Raw genomic sequence first — 12,513 nt, 5'->3', positions numbered from 1 at the left:
TCTTATGTGTGGACGGCTATGTACTGTATGAAAAGGGCTGACATTTTGTATTACATTTTCATCATTTCCTCTCAAATTCAATGTATTGGACCACTGAGCCAACAAAATGTGTCACTCTCCATTTACTTTGACATTATGCTGTAATGGATCATAATATTTTGGCAGCAGCAGCAGCAGCAGCAAATAGGACAAAATGCATCAAAATGTATTTTCAGTCCCTGCAAAAAAATAGATCACATACAGTATGAGAGATATGGAGCTTATCCATTAGCCGCCCCATATGCATGTCATCTCCATTTGATAGGAACCTCCAAGGACACGTCTCAGAATTTCCCTTGTACATATAAAAAACGATTTAAATGTAATGAGCACGTATGTATCAAAATACAGTTTGTAATTCAATAATGTTCAAATTATTTCGTTTTTTCAAAAGAGCCTTTAATTGAATAATTACTGCGATGATAATACGTTTCAGCTCTCACAAATTATTTTAACCCTAATTGTGTCTTCTCAATTCTTAAACAAACATGTCAGAAAACATATTGCACGGTTGTAGAAAAGATGTTTCTGTGTATCAGAAAGAGCACATTATTACCTTGAATAAATCAAAGACAACAACCAAGCCAAAATTGCTGGATTGGGACTAAACAGCTGTGTGTGGCCATAAAAAAAAACATTTGTTAGTAAGACTTCAGTTCAGTTCAAAAGATGCTTCAGTTTGCTAGGGAGCCTGTGGTTATGTGATCTGATGAGACCCGATTGATGAGTCTGTTCCAGAGCATTGATAAGATGGAAAGTGTATGAAACGATGCACCCATGGTGCTCTGTGCCCACTGTTTAAGCCTCTGGAGGCCATGTTATGATCTGGGGCTGCTTTAGTTGGTCAGGTCCTGGCTTAACAACGTACTGTATGTGGCATAAAATTCATGACCTAAATGTACTGAATGATCAGGTTATCACATGGATGGATCACATTTTCTCCCTGATGGCACAGGGATTTTCCAGTTGTGAAAGAGTGGTTTTAGGAGCGTAATGAATCATTATCACACATGAACTGGCCAGTCTGGATCTTAGCTCCATTTATTGTCTTTTGGATGTGTTGAAATTAAAAATCAAAATCTACATATAATAAAATATTTATTCTTGAAACACTGATATATAAAACTGAATAGTTTTCTACAGTTTCTGACACTAGTGAGTTAAAAGGCACTAGTATATCTCTTCAAATACAAATAAATAGAATTGTATATAAAACAGTGGCACGGTGCATAAGAAAAATGTAGATATAATAGGCTATATGATATGATATGATATTTTATTATATTTCAATGGGATTCCACACTCTTACAAATACTGTCTGACTTCAGTATCGGGTGTAACGACAGTGACGTCGGGGCAAAAAGGACAAAAAAAAAAAAAGAAGAGGAGAGGAAAAGAGAAGAGAAGAGCTTATTGTATACCCAGGACATCAAGTTTATCTGCAGCAGTTATAGACAGGCCACTCCAATATCATCAAATAAGAGGCTGGATATTTCTGACATGTATTCAGTGTTGTTGAGAAGCCCACAAAATCGAAGCTGCTCTTGCTACCACATCTGTCGTGGAGTGCTTGTTATAAAGTTAGAAGGAGACAGATAATAACTGTTGACATTTTCAAGGTCACGTACACACTCATCCACACCTACACACAAAAATATCTCAAAAGTTTGAAGCTTGTTTCAAGATAATCTTGAATCAAGGACATTTTAGTCATTACAGCTTTTTGCACCATAAAAATTAATAAATAAAAATCCTACACAGCATAGGAGCATGTGCGTGTTGGGCAAATTACTCATTCGTTTGTTGCCATATGATAGGTACAGTATGGTTTGAGGCATGCAAATAAGTATTATTCTCTTTGATTTGTAGGTCTCAAAGGTCTCAAATGTCCCAGCAGTTACAATGAGATCCTTGAGAGAAAAGTGACCCTATGACAGCATTTTTATGGAAATTCAGACAGTTAAATAGTCGACACTGGATTCATCATATGTCATCAGGTTCACTTATCGTTCTGCTAAATGACTAATCACGGGGCAAAGAACATTATTATAACTATATAAAATGTCTATCAAAATGAGAATTTCTGTGATCAAGCTGAAGCTGTGCTGGTCTCTGCAAGGCTGTAAATCTAAATCTATACTGCCAGCCAGAAAGCCACTGTTCATCAGTGTCCCCAGAGCAAGGCCATTAACTACGAGCTACTCAGCCACTCCATATGCTTGATTGCATGCTGCCTAGAGCAATCTGGTGGTGCAGCAGGTTTTGTAGGTGATATACATATTTAAAGTTATCCTAACATGTGTACAGTTATTCTTTTTCTGCAAAAGCATACTGCATTACAGAAAACAGGTTTATTAGGGTTTTTAGGTTATTCAAGTCAAACCATGCTTCCTTGCACAGTAATCTTCATGGAATCCACGTGACACTACCCATAGCGACCTCAAAGCAGCCTTCAGGCTATCCACATGCTGCTGTCTTTAGCAGCAGCAGCAATGAGTAAAATTAATATTCAAAGGGAAGTGGAGCATTACAATGGAACAAGCATGTCTAGAGGCAAGAGGGAGTCAGGATTGTGCACCATCATCCCATCAGGCAGTGTTGAGAGAAAGAGAAAAGTTTAGGAGCTGTGTTCTAATCCTGTAGTGGTTGAAAATTCATTCATTTAGGCATTTGGCAGATTCCCCTTATCCAGAACGACTTACATTTTTATCTCATTATACATCTGAGGGTTAGGGGTCTTGCTCAAGAGCCCAACAGAGGTAACTTGGTGGTTGTGGGGTTTGAACCTGGGGACCTTTCAAGATGTAGTCCAATGCCTTAACCACTGAGCTACCCCTGACCCCTGGAAATGTTGTACATTGTGTTCAAAGTAAAATCTGGGACTCTGGGAGGGCTAGTCCATACATTTTGGAACATAGATAAGTTTTCCAGCATTTGGCCTCTTAACCAATATGTTGAATTTGAAATGAAACACTCAAAATGAGGCAATTCAAGACTTTTACCTTTAATTTAAAGGTTTTGACAAAAGTGTGGCATTAACCATTCAGGAATTACAACCATTCACCCAAACATAAACACCCAATTTTGGGGGCTAAAATAATAATATAAAACAACAATAAATAATAGAACAAACTAACAAATTACAAAGATAGGGATTGCCTTTAATACTTGAATTAAAACTATTTACAGTCAATGATCACCTGAACCTACAGTATACTGTGGACATGACAAAATGACGAGTTTCCTTCACTGAGGTGCTTTGCCAGGCCTTTACTCCAGCTTGCTTTAACTTCTGCTTGCTTTTGGATCTTCCTGCCTTCAGTCTTGTCTTGTCTTGAGAGCAGGTAACTGACTTGCCCAGTGAAAAACATCCCATTTATTTGCCTTTGGTAGCTTTTACTGTATGGTTTCGGTTATTATCCATCTGCAGCTTTTGGCTAAATCTGAGCAGAGAGTATACTGTAGCCTTATACATTTCAGATTTCATCCTGTTACTTGTATCAGCAGTCATGTCATCAATAAACACCACACCAGTGACCCGTTTCCATTAGCAGTCATATGTGCTTCCATCTAAGAGTCCAAAGTTTTTTATCCAAAGTCTAATCTGATCTTTTTGTTCTTAAGCGTTACCAGTGGCTTACCTTGTTGTGAAGCATCTGACAAGGTGAGCAATAGACTTTGACAATGATACGCCTAGCTCCTCAAGAATGTTCTTCACTTGGCCAGATGTTATGAAAGGGTTCTTTTTCACCATGTGTTATTCTATGGGTGTCCAGGTCCTTGCTTTCTCTCTGTAGATTTTTTTGGTGTTTTTTTTTGTTTTAGTCTAATGACAGCCTCCTTAGACATGAACAGCTACAAATGCAAATGAAACACTCAACACCTGGAAATGCAACTGCTTCTCAGCCATTTGTTCCATTATTTATGAGCCCTCCAAAATGGGAAGTGTGTGTATAAAATGGCTATAATTTCTGAATGGTTAATGCCATACATTTGTCAAAACCGCTGAATTAAAGCTGAAGGGCTTGATTTCACTCACATTTTAAGTGTTTCATTTCATCTTCAGTGTGGTGGTGTACAGAGACCAAAAGCCAATCTTTTGTTTCATAATTTATAGAACTGACTACAGGTATGAGGGCACCTTGGGGCATAAAGTGTCTTGCCCGAGAACAAACCACTAAAAGATCTACCTTTTACATAAGCGCAAAAAATAAAAAAATAAATAAAATAAAATAAAAATTTTAGGAAGAAAAAGCCTTTATAAATATGTTTTAATTATCCCAACTTGATTTTTAATCGGCTTATCCATTGCTAATCTACATTTGTTCTCTAAGTGAGATTGGATTTGATGAGAGATTGTTATATTGTATACAATATATACAGTATTAATTATGCCATATTTCATCCTTGCAGAACCATTTCCCGAACCCTGCACACTGTTTGTGTCCTATTTTAATGGCCTCCTTGTACACAACATAAGTGGCTTGAGATCAGCATCATTGGAGCCAGACTTTCTGCTGGGTCGGAACCAATTTTGCTGGCGGGAAACCAGAGGAAATCAAGCAGAGTGGTTCCAGATTCATTTACTAAACAAACACCTGCATCTTGTTGGAAGTAAAGTGCTGTCTAAGGAAGGACCTGCTCATCTCCATCTGCTCCCTTCTTCGTCTCATTCAGCCTAAGGAGCCATTCATATGGTGATCCTTCTGTTCCAGACATATTAATCATTTAGTTGACAATCTGTTCAAGCTTAATAATGTTTAGTTTTGTATATAGTTACTTATACACCATAGTGTATGTACATGGAGCCCTGTGATGGACTGGTTTCTCATCTAGGCTGTTAAGTTGTTTAGAAGTCTGTTTAGATCCAGGTGTGACCAAGACCAAGAACACGGGAAGAACATGCAAACTCCATGCACACAGAACCGAGGTGGGAACCAAAATCCTCCATCATGAAGGTGCAAGACTACAGTGCTAACCACAATGCTAATGTCCTGCCACATTTTGTGCTTTAACAGGAGAATACAATGAAAAATTTGTCCTATTTTTTAATGTGTTTTGCTTAAGTGGAATGATTACATTCAGTTTACTCTCTCTTAAAGATTTATCATGTCTCATTAAGCAAGGTCCTAACATGTGCATCGACCCAACAAAATTGTGCTTCAGCATCTTTTAACATGGTGAAATTGCCTGTGATTACCCTAGGACAACAAAGCTCTTTAGAGCAGAGAAAGAACGTGATCCCAAGGCAATTTAGTCCCATAATGAAAGCTTTTGACTCAGTGCTGCATACAACCATATCATCTATCTGTGACAGGTTTTAAATTTGTGGATATAAATATATATGGCCTCGTGAACCGAGTACGCTGGGATAGGCTCAACGCCTCCTTGTGGCCTTGAACGGGATAAGTGGTAGAGAACATGTGTGAGAGAGTAGGTAATATAATTATATGACCACTAGTGTGAATCTTTTAAATTATCCGCATGCCTATGTGGTTAATGCCACACCTTAACTATGCAAAGGACAGAAACTAATCATCCAAAGATGGAAATTATTAAATATTTAATTTTATTCGTACATACTTAGTTAGTCTTACTGCTTCCATCGAGGGGTGGCTTTAACGGATTATCTGATCCACACACAACTTGGCACAGGATTTATGTCGGATTCCTTTCCTGACACAACCCTCCTAATTCATCCTGGCTTGGGACCGGCACTGAATCCAGTGGATGGAGTTTGGGAATTGGGTGGAAATCGAACCCAGGCCTTCCGTAAAAACCTGATGATCCATTTTTAATCAGCAACATCAGTGTGAACACATGGAAGTCAAAAAAGAGTCATGGAAAATCTGAACTTTAATAAAAAAGGAGGTAACAAGGCCAGCAGAAAAACATAGCTACCTCTAAAGAAATGTTGCATTATTTATAATCTTTCTGTTTACGTGTTTAGTAAATCTCTCTCTCTCTATCTCCCTCCTCACAGCACAAATCAGCTAAATATGCTGAACACAGGAATGATGAAAATTGATATTGCTACATGCAGAGACAATTTCCTCTTCAGTGGAATGATTGATCCAGGGTCATTCCAGTAGACTACTGATTTTGATTCTATTGTTAGTTTTGAGGTGACACAATGGCGAAGTGGTTAGCACTTGGTCCTGTGTGAGTGGAGTTTGCATGTTCTCCCCATGCTTCCTTCCCATAGTCCAAAGACATGTGGATACGGTTAATCTGTGTTTCCAAATTGTCCAATGTGTGTGTCCTAAAATGGATTGGTACCCTGTCCAGGGTGTCCCATGCCTTGTGCTCAACTTTTCCTGGGATTGGCTACAGGCCTCCCAAGACCCTGTACAGGATAAGCAGAATATCCTGACTAAATGTTTTAAGAATGCAAAAAAACATTTATTGTTATATTTTCCTAATTGTGCCTAATTGTTTTAGATATTTTTCTTAGATATGACTATGGTATACTAAAGTATAATTACAAACATTTTATAAGTGGCAAAGCTTTTAATGACAATTACATTAAGTTTATGCAAAGAGTCAAAATTTGCTATGTCGACCCTTCTCTTTCAAGACCTCTGCAATTCACCCTGACAAGGTGTCAACTTCTGGGCCAAATCCTGCCTGATGCCAGCCCATTCTTGCATTATCAATGCTTGGAGTTTGTCAGAATTTGTGGGTTTTTGTTTGTCCACCATCCTCTTAAGGATTGACGTCTTGAGGATTGGTAAAGTCATTTTATCTAATGTATCCCCTTTCCTATTGTTTGGGGCATCCGGGGAAAAAGCTCATTTGGGGAAGAAAAGGTGAGCGTTACCATTAGTCCTGTGTCATGCCAACAGTAAAGCATTCTGAGACATTTATGTGTGGGGATATTTCTCACATTTCAACATAAACCGTGCTCCATAATTCTGGAAAAGGCATTGTTCATCACCAATCTGTTTTTGAATGGTTGGGAGAAGTTGCTCCCAGAATGTTTTTGTGCCATTCTTCATTCTGTGTTCTTAGGCAAATCAAATTGTGATTGAGCCCATTCCCTTGACTAAGAAGCAACCCCAACTATTTTCTGGAAAGAGAACTCATCAAAGAAAATGACTTCGCTGCAGTCCTCTGAAGTCCAATCCCTGTTCCTTTTGCAAAATATCGGTCTGTCCTTGATGTTTTTCCTGGAGAGAAGTGACTTCTTTTGCAGGCCTTCTTAAAATGTAAAGCTGAGTGGTGGGTTTCCTTCCCATAGTCCATCAGTCCTGCATCTCCTGGGAAAACTTGGGTCCTGTCATTCATGTGGAGATTACTTTGTCACATACCAGCTACTATGGCAACAGTATTCCCTAATGGCAGTGGCCCCTTTCAGCGAGATAATGTGCCCTTCATAAATAGTTCAGGAATTGTTTGATCATGATGATAAAGGTTTCAAGGTGTTGGCTTGACCTTCAAATCCCCTAGATCTCAATTTGATTGAGCATCTCTTTAATGTCATGGATAAACAAGCCGACCCATGAAGGACCTACCTGACAATTTGCAGAACTTGAAGCATTTGCTACTAATGTCTTGGGGCCAAATACCACTGCACACCTGTAGAGGTATTGTGGAGTCGAATCAGAGATGTGGAATCAGGGATGTTTTAGAAGCAATGCGGAAGTGGAAGTGGAACCTATGCAATATTAAGCAAGTGGCTTTAATGTTATAGCTGATTTATAATACTCTCTTACTCATTCTCTAACCCACTTATGCTGGACAGGGTCACCAGAGGCCTGCAGTTTATCCCTACGGACTTGGGATGGGATACTCCACAGACGGGGTGACAGTCCATCAAAGGTCACAAAAGCATGCACAAATTCACAAATTACAGCCCATTAGGAAACTTAAATTAGACTGCCCTGCAGGACTGTGGGAGGAAACTGAAATACCTGTAAGAAACCCACTAAGGACAGGGAGAACAGGCAAACTCCACCCAAACAGAACCGAGATCCAAATCAAACCCTCGACCCTAGAGGTGCAAGGCCACAGTGCTAACCACTATGCTCCCTGATAATAATTAGCATTTTAATTATAACCTCCAATTATAATCCAGTTAATTTTGTTTCTGGTCACTGCACACAATATGTTTGCAGATTTATTGAAAATTTACAATGAAACATTAGCCAAATTACACAGACACCACACATAATCATCACTGCAGAAGGACTGGCTATTATTAATGAAGAGTTTGCACAAATTAAATTGAATGTAGGTGGAGTGGTTTGCATCACAAATTGTCAAATTGTCAAAATATTTTGACTTTAAGTAGAAAAGTCTTTAAAAAATGCGATAAATAAAATAATCTATGGCTTTAGAAAATTTCATCCAGTGTACAGTGTTTATATCAGAATATACTGGAGGATATTGTCAAGCTACACTGAACATTGCACCTATACTATAGGTCTGTACTCAAATGTTTTTTTATGCGAAGTATTCATAAGCAGTGTCACATAGTGAGACACTTAAATCCCAATCCAAAGACCATTTCCCAATTCCCATCCGTTATTAGCATATAGAGGCATTTTCGTATCTAACAACATAAAAGACATTAATCTTCAGATTAAAAAGAACCAGGCACTACCTTGGGGAGTACCATCAATAAAAGCATACAGTAGTCTGCTGAAATTGAACTAACAGGCCCTGGAGTCCTGATTTAGAGCTGAATACTGCAAAATGTAACACATCTATTCTCAAATAAATTCAATTTGATTCAGTATGACTTTATTCCTTTATTATATATTCTATGGCCCAACGTATTTGGACACTCACAACACAGTCCAAAGACATGTCCAAAGTCCAAAGACATGTGGATAAGGTTAATTTGTGCTCCCAAATTGTCCAGTATGTGTGTCCTGAAATGGATCAGTACCTTGTCCCGGGTGAACCCAGCCTTGTGCCCAACTTCTCCTGGGATTGTCTACAGACCCCCAAAGACCCTGTATACAGGATTAAGCGGTAGAGACAATGAGTGAGTGAGAGTGAGTATTCATTCTTTGAAACCGACTGGATCTGTCTGAGTCAAGAAGATGTTTGCATTAGCAACTCTGGTGTCACTTGCTTAATGCATGCTTGATTGCTTTACTTACAACTTATTAGCCAGATAGACTAGAAGTAATTAATGACATCACCTCTTTTGTGCACAGGCAGAACTATAATACAATGCTGTATGTTGTTGTAATACTTTTAGCCACCACTAAAAATTAAGACTAATAATGAATGAATTAAAAAGTTAATCTAAGTTTAATATAATGACATTTTGTTGTATGTTGGAACAACTATAGTTTAATCTATCCTGTTTCTTCTTCCATGACATGTAGCCATGTATTTTTATTTTCTTGGCAAATTACAGAATTATGCAAGACGTGATATGAAAACAATTAGAAGTTTGGAGGTAAGACACAGATAACAAGCTTGAAAAAAAAAATGGTGAATAACTGGAAATAGTTCCAAAACTGTTCATCAGACAGGCTACTTTTTTGAGAGGTGAATTAGTACTAACTTTAAGGCTTTTCTATACCTCCAATGGTTAAAACACACTTTTGCATAACTTCCTTTATAAGGACCGTAAGATGGTCCTCTGTAATGACATTATTGAGTTAATTCCCAGCCATTATTCAGACATAATATACTCATGTTTTTTTTTATGTTGAACACAACTCATTAACACTTTGTTCCAGCTTTGATACAAATTCCACAGCCCTAATGTCTTTCTTTATTGCTTCGCTTAGATTGACAGGGTACATGCTGAACAATCTTCATTATGTTTCTGTAAACTCTCAGCAGCAGCGTTTAAAGGGAGAATGAATCAGACTAAGAGTTATCACAAAGACAATTCCCTTTCCCCTGCTTATTTAGTCTGAGCAATCTGACGTTTTACTATTCCTACATCCAAACCATTAAATCTATCCAAGCTCTTAGAGACGATGAATCACAGTGGCAGAAATGATTTAGTGCACTCAAGATTGAAACTCTTTAGAAAAAGACGCCTCATTGAAACCCTTTTCTTTATACCGCAGAACTTCGTTGTGAATATGATTTTTTCTTTTGGCAATTTTACTTCACATAGGACACGCTTTACTATGTAATATACTTTTTTAGAAGTTATGGAAAAGTTGTTAAATAATTAATCAGTGCTCGGGAACAGTACTTGCATTTTCATATTTTAATTGGGTTGTATATGGAGTAAGATGGAAACATGTTGTAGATCGCTTGTGACTTTTGAACTCGTGATTATGGAGATATGTGAGGATGTGAATAACCTGCAAATGAAAATTTCACCATTCAGTCGGATCATTCAGATGAGAAGGTCATAGAATTCCTTTGTAAGGGCCATGTTATCAGCTATTATACCCCAGCAATGATGAATTGTGTAATCAGAAGATGTAAATGACTTTTTAAATAGCAGCAGCAGCTCTGACCGTATAGTGCCAGCTGTAATTTAAATTAAATCATAAAGATTTATTCTAATACATTAGCATTAACTCATTTATTCCTAATTTCCACATATTGCACACACACCTGAATAAATATTAAAGGGATTCAAATATTTTTTTTACAACAAAAAAGAAAATGTATCCTATATTTATATATATGTGATTGTAAGTGTAACAGGTATAGAAATTAACCTGTTAAATTGTTAGAATTTACACAAAATTGTTCATTTCATATACCTGATGTAGATGCCTGTTCGAGGTAGGCCCTTTCCCCTTTAAATCCTGTGATGTCATCCAAAGCCAATACAATTTCCTGTTTTGTCCCCTCCTCTTCCCTTTTCCTGATGGAACTGTATGGAAGAGGTATGTTGTTTCTGACTCCCTGTAATCCAATTAAATCTTTATTTTTATTATTCTTTTTATTTTTATATCTTTACTCCAATTTGTGTGTATAATGTTATAAAATGTATTTGCATGATTATTTTATGGCATTTTTCATTTTTTTGGGTTATATTACCAATTTTGGTTTAAACATTTGGAAATCAAGCACATGATGTACATCATATTTATTTTATAGAGAATAAGGGCTATTCTCACTCGAAGGCTGTTTGTTCCTTTATGTGTCAGGTATGTTTCTTAATATTTAATTTTTAAGTTTATTTACATATGTTCAATTATTTATGCTGTAATTCTTCCCCTTTTCCTGATGGAACTGTATGGAAGAGAGAACAAGGGCTATTCTCACTCGAAGGCTGTTTGTTCCTTTATGTGTCAGATTAAATGCTTCCAGTGAACCGCCATCTGTGTCCCGTGTCTGATTCACACAACGCAGAATAAAGTCTAACTGGAGTGACCGGTTACATAAGGTCTTGTGTAAGGAGACATATTTAACATTTGAGATAGATATAATATAATATTGTACACTACCAGTCAAAAGTTTGTTCTTACTTTCTCCTTCTCTTTCATTGCTTTAATAATTTTTAACATTGTACATGAATACTCAAGACATCTCTACTATGAAAGAACACATGGAATTATGTAGTGAACAAAAATGTGTCCCAGAACATGTTCTTAGTTAGATTCTGTAAATAACTACATTTGAGTAACATTTCATTGAGTAAAGAGAAAAGACAGTCCATCATTACTTTAAGAAGAACTTGAATTTGTCCTCAAGTGCTATTGGCAAAACCATCAAACTCTATGATGAAACTGGCTCTCATGAGGACCGTCTCAGGAAAGGAGGATCAAGAGCTACCTCTGCTGCAGAGGATAAGTTTATTAGAATGACCAGACTTGGAAATCATGATTTACAGCACCTCAGATTAGAAATCATGGAATGTGCATCACACTACAGTAGCGCTAATTAACGGAGCAACAATAATATGATGAGTTGCAATTGGTTCTGTAAGCCAGTGCAAAAACTTGCAAAAACCTAACATTTTATATCCAAAAAGCTTATTCTTGGAATAGACTCTAGTGGACAATAATGTTCCAGCACAGCAAAGAACTTTTGAAGCTAACCATTGTTTGTAAGAAAGTTTAGAAAGTGTTTGTTTTTTCAAAAAGATTTGCAAACTCATAAAACTGGAGAAAGAATGTGTAAAGGCCACTGACTCACACGCACAAACACAGAATATGAAAAAAATGTGCATATCACCCTTTAATAATAATTCACAAATATTTTATTTGACAGTGGATATTAGATTTTCCTCTAGAACTCCCTTTGCACATGACATTTTCCCTTTTTTTGTACCATGCCTTGTATAGTTCTTTTCAAATCTAGCAAAGGATGCTGTTAAAAAGGGCACTTTTTAAAAAGTTGGTAGTTTTATTTCCCATACTCATAAAAAATAAGTAAATTAAGATTTGTTTACCTAAAAAACAACAACTTTTCATTGTCTTAGAACAAACTTTCATCATTTCTAAGAAACAGGGATCTGTTTTCTTTCATTACCATGAGAGGCCCTGAGCCGATCCTTATATTCGTGCTGGGATTTTTATTTGAATCAGTCTGACA

Source organism: Clarias gariepinus, chromosome 3 (assembly GCF_024256425.1).
Source record: "Clarias gariepinus isolate MV-2021 ecotype Netherlands chromosome 3, CGAR_prim_01v2, whole genome shotgun sequence".
NCBI classification, from domain to species: Eukaryota; Metazoa; Chordata; class Actinopteri; order Siluriformes; family Clariidae; genus Clarias; species Clarias gariepinus.
The sequence above is the reverse complement of the archived record's forward strand: the minus strand, read 5'-3'. Positions refer to the sequence as shown.